The sequence below is a fragment of the Cryptomeria japonica genome, chromosome 2 (genome assembly GCF_030272615.1).
Source record: "Cryptomeria japonica chromosome 2, Sugi_1.0, whole genome shotgun sequence".
In the NCBI taxonomy this organism is placed as follows: domain Eukaryota; kingdom Viridiplantae; phylum Streptophyta; class Pinopsida; order Cupressales; family Cupressaceae; genus Cryptomeria; species Cryptomeria japonica.
Window position 1 is genome coordinate 397604005 of NC_081406.1, and position 16547 is coordinate 397620551.

Genomic DNA, 16547 nt, shown 5'->3' on the forward strand with positions numbered 1-16547 from the left:
CAGATTCTATGAGAAATAGTTGTGAGTCTTTGAGCTTATACTACTTCCCATTGTTTTAAGTAGAAAAGAATAAGATATTTCAGTCTTTGAGCTGTTATAATTTTTTCTTGATAGAATTAGTATAGAAAAGGGTAGATAGGACTTCACATAATCACGTCTTTGAGCTTGATATTGCTGTCCTGTCCCGAAGGAAGTGACGAAAGTCTTTGAGCTTTCAGGAAGCTTCATTTCCTTTCTCTCATTTCATTTCGAAAGTTGTTACTGTTGTTTTATATCAAATCGCTATCAATTTTCTATGAAGAGAAAAGGATATTGTCTTTCTTGAAAGAAGAAGAAAGATTGTTGTCCCATCCTATTTTATTTTCAAAGTTGTAGTTAGATAGGGGGAGCCTTCCCTTAATTAGGAGAGTTTTACTCACACGCTGTGGTTGAAACCACAATTTTGTATACTTCCCCAAGTGTACAAAATTTTCAACCAACAAAGCTCTGAGTAATCAATATCAACAATGCCACTGTCTATCACAAGCCTGGGCAATAAGAAATAAAGTCTACTCAACTCAACATCAAACTCCACAACATATCTCCCCAAGGTGTCAAGCAGAGCCATGATTGTAAACATGACTTCTCCAAATCTTCCTGCAAGGAGGAAAACAATCTTTTGCAGGAGCTCAACAAACTCATTCTCATAACTTTACATGAATCTACTAGACCTCAATTGAATTATTCTGATACAACCATGGAGACTTTTGAAATCTCTTATAGTTCCCACTCCAAGCACCTCAGAATGATGAACCATAGAAAGCAAAGGTTCGATGTCCCAATCATAAGTAAAAGAGAGGGCGTAATAATAACCACTAGTTAGAGCTTGAACACTTCCCATACACAGATGCTAATTGTCCCAACTCACCATACCTCTCATCTGAGACCATAAACCTGTCCTGCCAAGAGACCATAAAGAAAATGACCCCCAAATTCCTTTAGAAAAGATAGCCCGAAATTTTACCCCACAGTTTTAATTCAACAATGAAGATAGAATTAGAAGCTTGCATGTAAGTGGCACAAACAACTTACCAATTAACTACAACAAACTTTGTCAAAACTAGAAAAACTTTGGAATCCTTTGTTTGAGCAAATAGCCACAACGTCTTTGAAATATCTAAATGCCTTAATCACTCTTCATGGATCCAAATGCTAATGCAATTATCATCTCTCAAAATGCCTTTCCAAGGTATGCTTGCTTGAATTACAAGACCAGGGATTCATTGAATGAATCAGTGTGGGCAAATAGTTCACATGCTATGAAGGTTTCTCATTAATGGTGCATCACAATTTTCATTAACCCCCTTTGAACAGGTTTGAAACTAGATCACAATCAATTTGCTAGGGAAATGTTGTGACCTTTCCACACATTGCCCCATTGCAAACGGGGACCCCTCTCTTTCCTGCTTTCCACGTTGTGTTAGTTTAGGATTTTGGCAATCAGGCAACAATTTTGAGCTTTTCAATGTTCGAGTCTCAAGTTTTGATGCGATCATGCCTAAGATGCTATTAGGGTTTTGAGTTTTGAGTAGGATCAAGCATGTAAAATGTTAAAATGTCTAGGTGATCCTAATTTTGTGTGATTCTAGATTTTGAGCGTCAATGAGTTTAATTGAGTCTAAGTTGGTAATATTTTTGTGCCTAAGCATCAAGGGATCCTTTAGGAGTTGTTTTTTCGTTCCTGGTAGATTAACCAAGTCAAAATTGCATTTTATCCCAATGGAATCCCTATTTTCTCGCTCAAATTTAGATAAATTTGACTAAGTCCCCATGCATAATGATGAAATTTGACATGTCCAGATGTTTTTGAGTAGGAGAATCATCAAATTCCCAATAAAAACCTTTAATTGAGGTCTAGAAGTCAATTATCCTGATGGAGGATGTTTTTCACTAAGTTTTTTGGACAAATTTCTGATGACCCATGATTTTCCCCACTCAAATTCCTGATGAGGGGCGTTTTTCCCCAACTGTCATGACATTTGTCCTGATGGACCACGTTTTTCCACCAAGAGGCCCAAATTTTATCTAAGCATTGGAAATTATGCTGATGGCCCACGTTTTTCCCCAGGAATGAAGTATGAAAATTTATGCGGATGAAATTGACTATCCTAATGGAGGTCGATTTCCCCAAGTCAATTCATGAGCAAATTTAATGGAATTAAGTGCAGATAACTATCGTGATGAGTGGCAAATTTTTCCAAAATGTGTTTTGTGACCGAAATTGGTGTGGATAATTATCCAAATGGGATTCGATTTTCCCAAAAGTGGATTTTTTGACTGAGTGAAATGAAGAGATTTTATGCATCCAGATGGGAGTCGATTTTCCCAAAGGGCCATTGTGATGACTTAAAATGATTTTTAATGTAGATTTTTATCCATACATGGGATGTTTTTCCCCAGTTGGTCCCAAGTTTAATGAAATTGAACGAGTTTTAACACAAGTATGGAAGGATTTAAATGTTTTTGCCTTGACAATAATTATTTAATGATCAAAAACAATTATTTAATGTTGGGAAGCAATCATTTAATGATTAAAACATTTTTTCCAAAGGCAAATCGATTTTCCCAGGCAAGTATAAGAAGGCAAGTTTTATCCCACATTTCTTGTGTGGTGAAGTGTTGAGGTAAAAACTAGTTTAAAGAGGCCCAGCCAGCATTATAATAATATTATATTTGTTGATTTGATTGATTGAAGACATTTTTGAAGGTTGATGGGAGTTCCCAGTTGGGCGATTTTGCCTAAGTGTGCATTGGACACCATTGTTAAGAGTTGAAGTGCAGATTTGAGGGATTTGTTTTCCCAATCAGACCTGGGTGCCATCATTGGAGAGAGTTGTAGCGAGTTTTGGTGGCAGCGAGTTTTGGTGGCAGATTGGGCCACATTTGGTGATTTTGGAGGGTGGTGCCATCATTGGGAGGCCACGACTTTGCTTGTGTGACTGATTGCCCCACATTTTGGGCATATTGCTAGGCGCCATTGATGTTTAAGAGGCTGCAAACACACTCAAATATGAATTTTACGCCATAGCTGGAAGTTATTTTGCCACCATTGTTGGCTGGGACATCACATTTTCAGACTTGTTTTTCAGCCACTCCCATACTTAGGGTATTTTATTTGGGAACCATCTTGGAGAGGTTTTGGGGCATTTCTTGAGGATTACATTGTTGTAACAGCCTAAAACTCCATAGTTGCAGGTTGTATTCAGACTTAAATTTTTATCACCAGCCCTCTACTTGTGCCCAAATTTGGCTATTTTGACCTTAGAGAGGTAAAATACATCAAATGTGAACACTTCATATGGCTGGGACCTCTTCAAATGACTGATTTATGCTAGTTGCAGGTTGTATTCAGACTTTGGGCAGCCATTGTTGACCTTGGAGGGGTGTTCAGACATACAAAACTGAAAATCAGATCTTTTGTTCACCTTTTCCCAAAGAAATCAGACTTGTGGTGGTGTCTAAATCAGGAATCGGTGTGAGGAAAGAACAATTGATGATAGTGTAAGAGAAATTCTATCCAAATTCGCAATTATCATCCCGATGGAAGAAAATCACAGATACAAACATGGAATTCATGGACATGGAACTAATGCGGCAAAGGATGTTCGGAGTGAGGAATCAGCTTCTTTCACCCCTTTCCACCAATATCATTTAGAGTGGCATATAACAGGCCACCGGTTTTCCTCAATCCATACAGTGCAGTGAACTTATTTTGGAGTGTACAAGGCATTATGACCCAATTTCCAGGATGATCCGATCTCCCAAAGGGGTGCAACTCTTGCCTACCTCGTTGAGGATGCAATTGCAGAAGTATTTGGAATTCCCAGGAGTGTAGATATGAAAGAAAGAACCAAGGATGAGTATGAAGCCAAATATAAGAAGAAAGCGGATGCGTGCATGACAATTGTGAATAAAGAATGGATGATTGAACCAAGGCCTCACCATTCTAAGGCACCTAAAAGGCTTATGTGTACATATTTTAAAGATGAATACAGTGACCTAATATTCCTACTCAATCGAGTAATGGGGATGCCTCAGGGCGCTTTGTTCGAAAGCTAGATGTTTTATTTTATCGAGGATTGTAGAAGACGAATAGTGATCAATGCCCCCAAGATTATAAGTGGCAATCTGGATATTCAGTTGAGGAATGTGGAAAAGACTAGGTCATTCGGCATGACTTCTTACTTGTATACATACTTGCAAAATTTGTTACATACATGGGATTGACATGCATAGGCAAAGTTGGAAATGGATCAAGACAATACAGAAGTTATGAATGTTATCCACCACTTCATATGCATAAAATTGAAGACTACAGAAGGGTGAATGATGCTTCCACCATGTACATTACAAGAATGTTGCGGGGTGGGATCCACAAACGGTTGTTCAAGGAGACGACCCAATTGATAGAGAAATATGGATCATGGTACATACAGTTTCCCACCTTCACATACCTACAAATTCAGCAGTTCTGATTCACACCTTACAAACTTCCTAGGTATCCAACTAATAAGATGATACTACTTGAGGTGGTGAGACAGCTTTCAGAATTTGATTTCATCCAGAAGGAGAAGCACGAAACAGGGATAACTTTCTCTATTGCAATAGGAAAGACTTTGGAGGTGTGCCACACCGTCGCCGCAGCCAGTTCAGTCATTGATGAACTTGCATTTAATCACCTTGGAACTTACAAGAGCAGAGAAAGATTTGATCTGCATAAGAATGTTGTAAAGATCAAGGGAGAAAGATTCACACAAAAGATTAACATTGAGGATTATTAAGCTAATCTCATGGATGAACACGCAGTAAGAAAGAGGATGTGGTCCAAAATGTCAATTGATTTCATGAGGAAATGTGAACTTTTTTCCATTCCAGATTGGATAGTTGATGATAGTGATCATACTCATCCGCAGTATGAAAATGAAGTGAACAAGTTGAAAGATCCCTAGTAGAGATCTGATGTAATTTTCTGACTGAGTTTCTTGTAATGCCTTTGACAGCGAATTTGCGTTTGATGTTTTCTTGCAAGAGTTTTGAATGCCAAAGGAAGTACAATAATTGGAAATGAAAGGACAATGCAATAGAACAATTTCCCAAGCAAAATGTGAATAATGTAACTATTTTTTATTGACTGATTCGCATTTCCAGAATTCTGTTTTTTTTACCAGTCATTAATTAATTGATGAAAAAGACAAATTTACACATCTACGGCACAAATCTCATGCCCAGAAGTTATAAGGCAGCTGATAAGAGTTTATTGTTCATTCAATTGGCAGAGTATGACCCCCAATCAGTTACATATGATCAGGTCAAGAATTAATTCCCAGCTACAGTAAGAAGATGGCCTAGCTGGTCTCTAATCACCAATTAAATCCCTGCTACAGGTCTGATTAATCCTGAAAAATGTAATGGAAGTCCTCCAAAGCACCCAATCTGCAAATGATTCACCAAACCCTACCTCAAACATTGGTACAGCTGCTGGGAAAGCTTATAGGAAGTACGGCCAGGCTGGGAAATGACTAATTCACTGTTATTATACCAAATCTTCTATAATGAGACACCAATCTGCCCTTGAATGGTACTTATCTGCAATTTCTCACCAACAAACTACTGAAAATGATGCAAAGATCAAACCAACGCCTAAAAATATGAAGGAATAATGTAGCTAGGTGGACGTCCAGCTCTCCAAGCACAAGGGTTTTTGTCTTTGAGGCCAAAATATGCTGCAACCCTGTATTCCAGAGCTCAACCTGCAAGTTTTCTTCTTTCCAAATAACCTGTATAAGGAATAAAATGCTGGCCCCAATGTCTTTTTAACATGCCTTAAACCCTAATTCGAATTTGGGGTTAGGGTTGTACTTTTGGCATCATAAAACATGTTAAAATGTTTCTTTTTATTAAAAAATAACTTCCCCTATGTGGTTTGACCCATTGAGGGTCTAATTCCTCATTAAAAGTGGTCATATTATTAAGTTATAACCTTTAAGTTATAACTTCTAGGGAAATGTGCCAAAAGGCCACTTTATTATAATATAAAGTGATTATATTATTTCACTTTATTATTGTTTATTTAATCCAACTTAGGACATATTTTAATATTTCCTTATTTATTCATAAAATGCTCAAATGAGCTCAAAGTTGAAAAGTGTTTGTAGTCACCTGACTGTGAAGGATGCCTGAACCTCACAGGCCAATTGGCAGTTCTCCCCTAAAATCTAAGGATGCTCCTAAAAAGTAGGAGACAGACCCTGTCAACCTGAAACTGAACCCCAATGGTCCTCCTCTACTATGTGCACCTCTGGAAGGTCTGTCGATGAACTGAGAGTTCCTCCTAAAAAATAGGAGATGCACTCAAAGTGTCCAAAACATTCCCAAAGGTCTCCGGATACCCCCTAGACCACTCCCAATCAATCCCTAAAAAATAGGCATCCTCCTAAATTTTAGGAAATTGTTGTCAACTGCTCCAAACTACCTGAAAGGCTCAAGCATGACTCTCTAAGCCCCTAAGTTGGTTCCCTCCATGCTCTACTGCCTACGAGAACCAGATAATAGACCAACGCTGCTAGAAATGTTGTCACTAAGGAAGAGCAAAATTTGGGGACATGACACAGGTCTATCCTATTGCCAAGTTGGTCACAGCCAGAGATGGTAAATTTGAATGTGCTTATGAAAGAAGTGAATGATTTTTCCAGGGAATGGGTGGACAAGTATACGAACCAGTTAAGAGAGATGGGCATCGCTTTCACCTATGAGAAAATGAGACAAGAGGAGTCTTCTCTTGAGGATGATGAAAGAACAATCAGCGATGCAAATATACATGATGATGAGACTCATACTCCTAAACAAAGGAAGGGTATGCCTGGAGAATCCAAAATGAAGGGGTAGGAGACAATTAGTCAGCAATCAAAGAAGAAGAAACATAAGCCTAGCACTCCTTTATCCACCCATAGTTCCTCATCAGTGAAGGAGATAGATATGCCAGAGAGGAACAAAGAGTTTGAACAATGCTTCAATACAGTGATTTTACCAAAGAATATTCTGGACTTACATGCTACAGCAACATCGGCACCACTGCATGAAGATGAAGAGCAGCTGGGATCTCCCACTGTTCAGTTGGAGGTTAGCTTGGGCAACAATGTTTATGATTTGACCAAGGACAAGGGGATGGATGATGATGTTACCTCAACATTGAGGGGACTTGATTAGGAGATGTGTCTTGATGATGGGATGGAAATTTCCACCATTCCTAATTGGTTGTTGCAAAGCATGGAGAAAGGAAAGAAGATGATAGGGACACATCCCATAGGAGATATTGATGATTATTTAGCAAGGACAAACAAGGAAAAAGAACCAAAAAGGCTAAGATATTTTCCAAGATTGCTAGTAATGAGGTAGGTGTGCATATTGCACAAGTGGCTGTCCCAGTGGGTAATGTGACCAGAGATCTAACCACTCCCATGGATTATCAAATTACTTCAATTGACCTTGAACCAACCAAACAGAAGCAGGAATTCCAGGAGTTAGATGACACGGTCAAGGCAATCAGGGCACAATTGGATAGAACAATTGAAAAGAAAGATATGTTAAAGGTTGAGAACAGGAAACTCAAAGAATATATTGAAAGGATGAATCAACATGAGGATCCTACCTTTGTCTCACCTATCGTAGTTGATCATGGATTTCCCTTTGATCATGAGGCAGCAAGGAATACACATGCGAAGTTTGGGAAGTGGACTGAAGATGTTACAAAACAAGTAGATGATTTCCTAACTCAATTTGTCCAAGCATTTGACAGATTGTCAATGCTCGCATTCAAGATAAAATATTTGGAAGGAGTATGGGATGAGTTCCAGCCAATACAAGAGAAGACAATTCCTCGCCTCAAGGTGTTGAAGCGAATTCTGATGCCCATATTGATCCATGAGGGAGTTGTGCACGAGGGAGATATTTATGATTTCCAAGGATGGTATTGTTCATTGACCATGCGAAAATCTACTTATGAGTATGCAAGGAAAGATTGTGCAAAGATGGAAGGGTCGATCCATGAGATTCAATCCAAAATCCTTTCATCCATTGAAGAATTGTTAGGGGTAGATGTCAGTGCTTCCAGCGGTCTACACTTAGAAAAGTTGAGAGAAAAGATGAAGTTCATGTACTTCAGACAATTGGATTCTTTGAAGAAGAATCAAATTGATAATTTAGTTTCTCTGTTGATCCATATCCACAATTCATAGAAGTTTATACCGGATTGGGAGAATATTTTTGATGCTTTTTCGGATGCATTTGATGTGATTGATGCACAACAGAAGGCTTTGCCCAGCATCATCATGGAGGAACTAGATTCAATTTTGGCCAGATTCCTAGAATATGTTGCTAGAGAGAGGAATGCAGGCCAGAATCTTCTAGAAGATTCCCTATTTGATGACTAGGTGTCATTCCATTTTCTATGTAAACACTAATTAGGTCAATTTTAGGGCTATGTTGGCATGATCTTGCCCCTTGATTCTAAATGAATCTTGTCCATTCATTTCTTTTGAGACTCTATATATACCCCATTGCCTCTCATTTGTAAGAGAGAGATTTCAGAATTGTCGCCTATACGCTGCAGATTTGAATACAACCATTGAAGTTTGGTGATTTTGTTTCAGCGTTGTTTGCATTTGTGGTTCTCATTGCCTCCAAGTTAGATTAGAATTTTGTAATATTCCCTCTAATTTTTTCGGTTTTTGAACACAACAAATACCATAATGCACCCGTTAAAGTTAGGAAATATAATCTCGATACTGCTGAAAGTAACCCTTCCACTTTCTGATCACCAAGAGCCCAATGTGGGAAGGTGAGAGCATACGGTGATAAGGGGTTCGTTAGCTCACTGATCTACTGGAAATTACAATGCAAGTACAATACTGGGCAGCAAGCTAGCCCCTTCCACTTTTCAACGAGATGAAGACCAAGAACTTGGCGGTAAACCAGCCAAGGTAACAAGAGCATAACCAGAACCAAATCACTATACCGCTTATGCAACGGGAGGAATTTTACATAAAAACTATCACTCAACCGCATATTTCAGCGGGAGGACAATATCACTCAACCACTTACTCAGTGGGAGGACAAAGTTGAATTACAAACATGAAGGCGGCTAAGCCATCCTCTTCCACTTGTTCAGTGGGAAATACCATATAATGCAACTAGAATGATTGATCAGTACTACTGAAACAATCTTACAAAGATGAGATGCGAGAGAAGATAGAGTTAAGTACATATGTCAAGTATTCATTATCAAATTCACACCACAAAATCACTACTTTCTGTTCTGAAACCAAAGTCCATAAATCACATAACCAGCCACACCAAATCCACTAAAAAGCTCGTAACTTTCTCAAAACTGAATGAAATCATGCCAAACCAAATGCAAATGAATGGTATAACTTAGGCGATCAGTTCAATACCTTGAAACAGCAGCTTGAGAGTCACAAGGGTGATGCACGCAACCCAATGCAAATCTAGAAATGGCGATTTAGCTGAATATTTTGATTTGCAACCATAAATTGGAGAGTTCCCCAAATGCCACGCCAATGTAGAAGAACTATTGCCTCTCCAATACGCTTCCAATGAGCCTTCACCCAAAACGATGCACCCAACACGCTAACTACAAGCAAAATACACTTCCAACCAACACACACCAGCAACTCCAAAAAATGCAGCAGCACACAACTCATCAAAATCACACCCAATGCAATCCCAAGTACACCAAGTAGCTCACAAATTCAAACCACAACTATGAGTGATATCTCACACTCAAAACTAGAAAGAAAGATCTAGGAGGTTTTCGCCCTCGAAGAAGTTTGGAGTCATTCCTACAGCATAACGATAGATATTCTCTAGATACCAAATGAGAGGCCAAGCACCTGTATTTATAGATTTTTTCCTCTAAAATTCAAATGCAAATGGTGCCCAAAACCATTGAAATTCAATTTCATTTCATGTCATAGCCTCCCCTAGACATGGCGTTAATTTTCCCAAACTCCCTAGGCAAAGTTCGAACTTTTTCCTAGGTGACAACTTTGCAATATAAAATAATATAAACATGAAATATTTCATCTTTCTCAACACCACCTTTTTAATGCCACTGACTTAGGAAAATAACAATATTGCTAGCAGATAGATATTTTTCCGAAGTTGCTCATAACACAATTAATCAGTAATAAAAATAATTAAATATCAAACCTTAGGATAAGGAATTAATATTTAATTAAATAACTTATAACTCCAATACTGATTAATACCAAAATCAAGGATGAAGTTGTGTGATGAAGACCACTGAACTGTGCTGAGTCAAGACCCTGTCCGAGACTGCTAAAAATAGAAATGCTCAACACAGCCACTTACTAAAAATAGTAAGTCAAGAAAACTGCTCCGAAAAACATAATCTTTGCACCTAGAGAAAAAGCTTGGAAATCTCAGTAGAACTGCATCAACCAAACAGCCAAACCCTAACTTACTAAAAATAGTAAGTTTTGACTTCGCCAAAGAATCAAATACATGTTATGCCACCTTGGAGTTCATGGAAAACCCAGAAGGAAACCATAAGCATAACTAAAGAATTCCCTCCTGACAAACCCTAAAAATCTCGTGCAGAACTCCACAAAAGTTGGAAACCCTAATTCTCCTTTCCAAATAGCCTACAGGTCTCCAGAATAGGCCAACGGACCATTGAATGCACATCACTGAGAAGGGGACATTACAAATTTGTTTTCAAGTTTCTTAGATTGAATGAGGAATTGTTGAATGCATTTGTGTGGAATCCATTTAATCCATACCACTAGCTTCTTGTTGATTGTAGGTTTGATCAACTGGAATATTATTGAACTTAACTTCAATTGTTGCACATCCATTGTTATGCATTGCCTCAATGGTATCAATGTTTGATGGTGATTATTTTAACATCTATGAAATTTACCTTAGATGATTGCACTAAGCTTGTGTCAAATAGTTCATTGATAGTGAGACCTTGCCTAGTAGGATTCCATTGAATTGTTCTTTGCCTCTTGCATTCTAGGTTTTAGAATAGAAATTCTTAAACCCTATTCCTTTTGTCCTTTTTCTAAAATCCTTGTTAGATTAGATCAAGAACTCAATTGCAAAATCCTAAGTCATCGGCAAAACCTATTCCAATTCCAAATCCATGAAATGAACTCCAAATTTGAACAATTACGTAAGTCCCCAAGTAGCATATCACATCAAGCCATTGAGTTACCCACATGTCAAGAGTTGACCATAGAAACCTTGCAATAGTCTTAGTTGATCAGATATTCAAGATCTGAGGTGATTTTGTTCAAGAGGGGGTAAAATACTTTGGTATTTTATTTTGTGTTCGTATGTGCATAAAACACACATCAATAGGAAAGATCAATGGGGTTGTATTACATCTCAACAAGCAAAGATTTACCTTTCATGGGCACTTGCCAATGCAATAGCACCCAAATATATAATTGAAAATTGCCACATATCATTCACCAATGGAAGCAACTTGTCTTCATTGTCAATCGTACTTAAGAATGGGATAGTCAAGCACTTAGGGCAGAGCCCATTATAGCTGCTTAGCTTATTTTGCTAGCAGTAATGTCCCTTCTTGGGATATACCAGATTTGTGTCCAAGAGAAATACCAGTATATACCAGATTTGTGTCCAAGAGAAATACCAGTATATACCATAATAGCTATTGAACGTAAAAGAGAAATAAGAGAAATAAGCTTAACATAATAGCTATTGAACGTAAAAGAGAAATAATCAATTAACATCAATGAAATGATCATGATGATTCCTATTGATAAACAACATCACTTAAATGCATTTGATCCATAGTAAAGCTTGCTTCCCAACAGCCAATTACATTAGGGATTTGATGGGAAAGTATGATAGGGCGTCAGGAGACTGTTACCCACAACTAAGCCCAAAGGCGCGGAACATCCAACCAAGACAATTCAACCTCTTGGCTCACAAGTGGCAGGACCTCCAGTCCATCCAACTTGGGGTGGTCTACTTAATTGAGGGAACTGGTCTACTGCATCTTCCTACTATGTTTCCTTACAAATCTCATATATGATTTCTGGTAGGGAAATTAATTGATTGATTGCTAAGTCTAAGAATCTTGATGGATTGGCAGTTTAATTCAATAAAAAAATTGATGCTTCCTAATCGATTTAATAACAAATAATAGATTCAACCATATTGCATACCAATCACCTTTACCCAAATATTATAGTTGCCCGCCTTTCTTCTGAATTAAACTCAAATTCTGATTTCTTATTAGTTTGACTTTCTGATGTCAAAACAAATGTTGTTACCAAATCATTCCATACATAAACTTACTAAATTCAGGCTGTTAATATTAGATCAGATTCTGCATCTTATTTGTCTTATTTTCTGCTCTTACTCAGTTCTGATCTTAATTTATCTCTCCCTTATCTGCTTGACCATTCGATCTTCATCCTTCCTAGATGCCTTCTGAAAATTAGTCTTCCTTCCTTTTATACCCTCCATAATGGGAAAGGGTCATACCTTTTTGTCCTAAAAGGATACACCTATTTGCAATAGCTGTCCCTTTTAAAGAGTCACAACCCTTCCATATACAACCGTTGTCCCAAGAATGGGTCATACCTTTTAAAAGAGCAACTTGAAGGCAAATCATGCCTCTTCATAAAGAGTATTGTTTATACATATTAACTCTTTAGGAATCGCACCCTTTGAAGAGTATTTTCTTTAATGAAAACATCTCATAATAATAAGTCAAATCGCATCTCTTGAGGAGGTGTTTCTTTAACAAAATATACTGCTGTTAGTTTAACAATTTGTACTCTAATATTTCTGCCAGCGTATTAATTGTGTGATTGTTAGGTAATCACATCCTTTGCAGAATAAACTTGTAATCAGAATGGCACCTCTTGATCAGTCTTTGACAATAATTAGGTTGTTTTATAACTTTTTACACCTATGGGAAAATAATCACTAAACGCACCTGCATAATACACTTGAATCATGTAAAAATGCAAGTCCCATGGGTGTTGGGTTAAGTCCTAGTTTTAAAGAGGGGACATGACAGTCCACCCTTCGCAAAATTGCTTGTCTTTAAGCAATGATCATGAAAGGAGTGTTCAAGATGACCCCCATTATGAAAGGCCTTGGGTTTTGAAACTTGTAAATTTCCTTTTTATGAAAATCTATCACACAATTCGCTTCTGCCTCACTACTCTGATATTATCATAAGTTGTCAATTTGAACAACTTAATCAAGGCATAGAAAATTTGCAAGGATTCTAATTTTAAGACAAGTTTTCTCTCATCTTTCTAAGAGAAGGAACAAGGTCATCTCATAATAGGATCAATGGTATTAGCAAGAGATTTGGTTGGCCCTGTCATGGAAATCTCTTGAGTCAAAAGCAGGGTGAGATTTCCACATGTTAAGATGAGGATTAGAAGCATGACACACATCATGGCCTTAAATGCAATGTTCTTTTCTGAAATTAAATCATATCTTCTTTGATTCATTTCTGTTATTCTTACATTTGTAATTAGACCAATCAGAGAGCTTCCAAAATGCTTCTCTCTCATATGCATGATATTAGAATTTGACCTTAAAGATAAGGAGGATTATCTTGATCATGTTAGTTAAAAGATTCTGATCATTTATCAAGTCAACTCTAGGTAGGTCTGTGTTGTGTTATGTATACAAGTTCATGTATTCATTTTGTATAAACTATTTGGAACATGTTATTTCTTCCTGGTCAGGACATTAAGGTAATTGATTAGTGGGGCAAATGGGTCTTCATCTAATCCATCTGAATTCCTAGAAATAAGGTGATCAGATCAGTTACAATATTCACCTTGCCTAGTCTTGTGGATAATCAAAAGAATGGCAGGATTTAGGGGATTCTCATACAATCCTTTATCCTGAAACTCTGTGTAGTCAAGGTTGTGACCCAAGAGCATGCTGAATAGGAAAAATTACAAACATTGTTAGAATCATATGGCATCAAATTGTATTGTGACTGAACTATGATATTCAAACTTGTGCATTGTGTAGAGATTGGGCACATGTATCTCCTTCTTCGTTGCTTGTTTTTCTTTAGATACCTTCTCCCTAATTCTTTCACAGAATCTGCAAATCAACTCCTCATGATCTGCTCTTATCATACTTTAATTCTTTTAGACTCTTAGCATAACTGTATGTTATATCTCTTTTGATTTTGTACTTACTTCCTTCTCATTGGCCTGCTGGTCTAATAGGAAAAATTACAAACATTGTTAGAATCATATGGCATCAAGTTGTATTGTGACTGAACTTTGATATTCAAACTTGTGCATTGTGTAGAGATTGGGCACATGTATCTCCTTCTTCGTTGCTTGTTTTTCTTTAGAGACCTTCTCCCCAATTCTTTCACAAAATCTGCAAATCAACTCCTCATGATCTGCTCTTATCATACTTTAATTCTTTTAGACTCTTCGCATCACTGTATGTTATATCTCTTTTGATTTTGTACTTACTTCCTTCTCATCGGCCTGCTGGTATATATCAGATATATCTTCTTATCTTGCATGCACTACACACACAGTTCTCATCTAAACATATTTATTTTTATATCTTTCTAAGATGGGCAATTTCCTATAAACATAACTCTCAAATATAATAATTGCACCTTTTCATTTCTGCCTTCTTAATGTTTGTTTATATTAATCACTATATTATATTATGTGAATCATTGTCTAACATAAGCACCTCCTTTAATCGCCCCTTGTCTTCAATAACCAAAGCGCTACCTTTCTTAAGCATGATTGCTGCCATAGTATACAGTGATTGCTGCATTATTAATATTCACTGCTTTTGGTAAAACAAATCGCTTCATATCACAATGTAATCAATGTTCTTCTATAATGGAAATCACTGCTTATTTCCTACGTATTTATCTGGGACACTATAGCATGGCCAAAATCATTAAATCTGTAATGGATATCCCTATCCCTTGAGCTTGTTGTCTTCTTAGTATACTAAACTATTTCATTATAATCGACATTAACTCTTGTTTTGGGGGACATATGGGAGATTCTAGATTCTGCACATCATGCAATGCCTAGCAAGTAGTAGAGAATGGTGTGGGTGTTAATATTGAAACAAAGCTGGACAGGAAGTAGAAATATCTCCCAGCTTTGCAGCTAAAGACTATTGGACATGTGCAAAATGTGTATAGACATGCTATAAAATCCACAGTTTCAGAATGTGCAAGTGATATTGTCAAATGTAGAGGTGATAAAACTCAAAACATTACTTAAATGACTGCACAATGAATAGAAAATTGAAGTCAATCTATGAGGCTTTCAATGGCTTTCAGAAGGGTTTAGAATAAGAGGCAGACATTTACATTTGTTTTGAATGCTGTATAATGTGAAATAATTTTAAACTTCCAATTGCTTACAATCATGTTATAACGGTGTCTTTTAACTTTCTTGATAAGATCAGGTTTCAAGGCAGAATTTGAAAAGCTTGTATAAAGTCTAGATCTAAGCATGAGTAAACATGCTGAAAACAAATGAGACATGAAGCAAACACATAAATACACGTAAGACATGATGCATACGCATAAATACACGTAAGATACATATAATGCTCAAACTATTCACATAACACGTGAGGTATACACATAAATGTACATAAGGCATGAAGCATACACATAAGGCATGTAGTATACACAAATAGATGTAAGGCATGAAGCATATACATAAATGCATGTAAGGCATGAAGTATACACATAAATCTACGTAAGGCATGAAGTATACACATAAATAGATGTAAGGCATGAAGCATATACATAAACGTACGTAAGGTATGAAGTATACATGTAAAGGTATGAAGTATACACATAAGTACGTAAGGCATGAAATATACACAGATGTACAGCATGAAGCATATACATAAATATATGTAACGCATGAAGTATACAAATAAAGGTATGAAGTATACACATAAATATATCTAAGGCATGAAGTATACACATAGATGTAAGGCATGAAGCATATACACATGTAAGGTAGTGTTGTGACCATTTCACACATCGCCCCATCGCAAATGGGGACCCCCTCTTTTTGCTCGTTTTTCCCTCGTTTTTTGCCTTCGTTTTTAGGATTTTGTTAGTCAGTCAGTTGTCTGAATTTAGGGTCAACCCTTAGGGTTTTCATTTCTATCTTTTCAGGCCAGAATCCAGTCGTTTTGAGGACTTTTGAGCTTCCTTTTCGAAGGATGCTAATTTTGAATGCAATGAATTCACCAGAATGGTCTATTTTCAATTGGAATTTTGATGCAAAGCTTAAATTTGTCTAAGTGTTGGAGATGAAATGTGAATTTTTGTCCGATTGAATATTTTTGACCAAATTTTGACCTTTTTTGATTTTGATCCGAGGCATTGGAAATGACTTGTTGTCGCCTTGTGAAGTGTTAAAATGTGTAAAATCATGATA

General features: G+C 37.1%; 1 protein-coding gene across 1 annotated transcript in view; it reads right to left on the bottom strand.

The window, feature by feature from the left end:
• LOC131064459 (glutamate receptor 3.3) overlaps positions 1-16547 on the bottom strand; it is a 183087-nt gene that overhangs the window by 142882 nt on the left and 23658 nt on the right. The window lies entirely within an intron of this gene.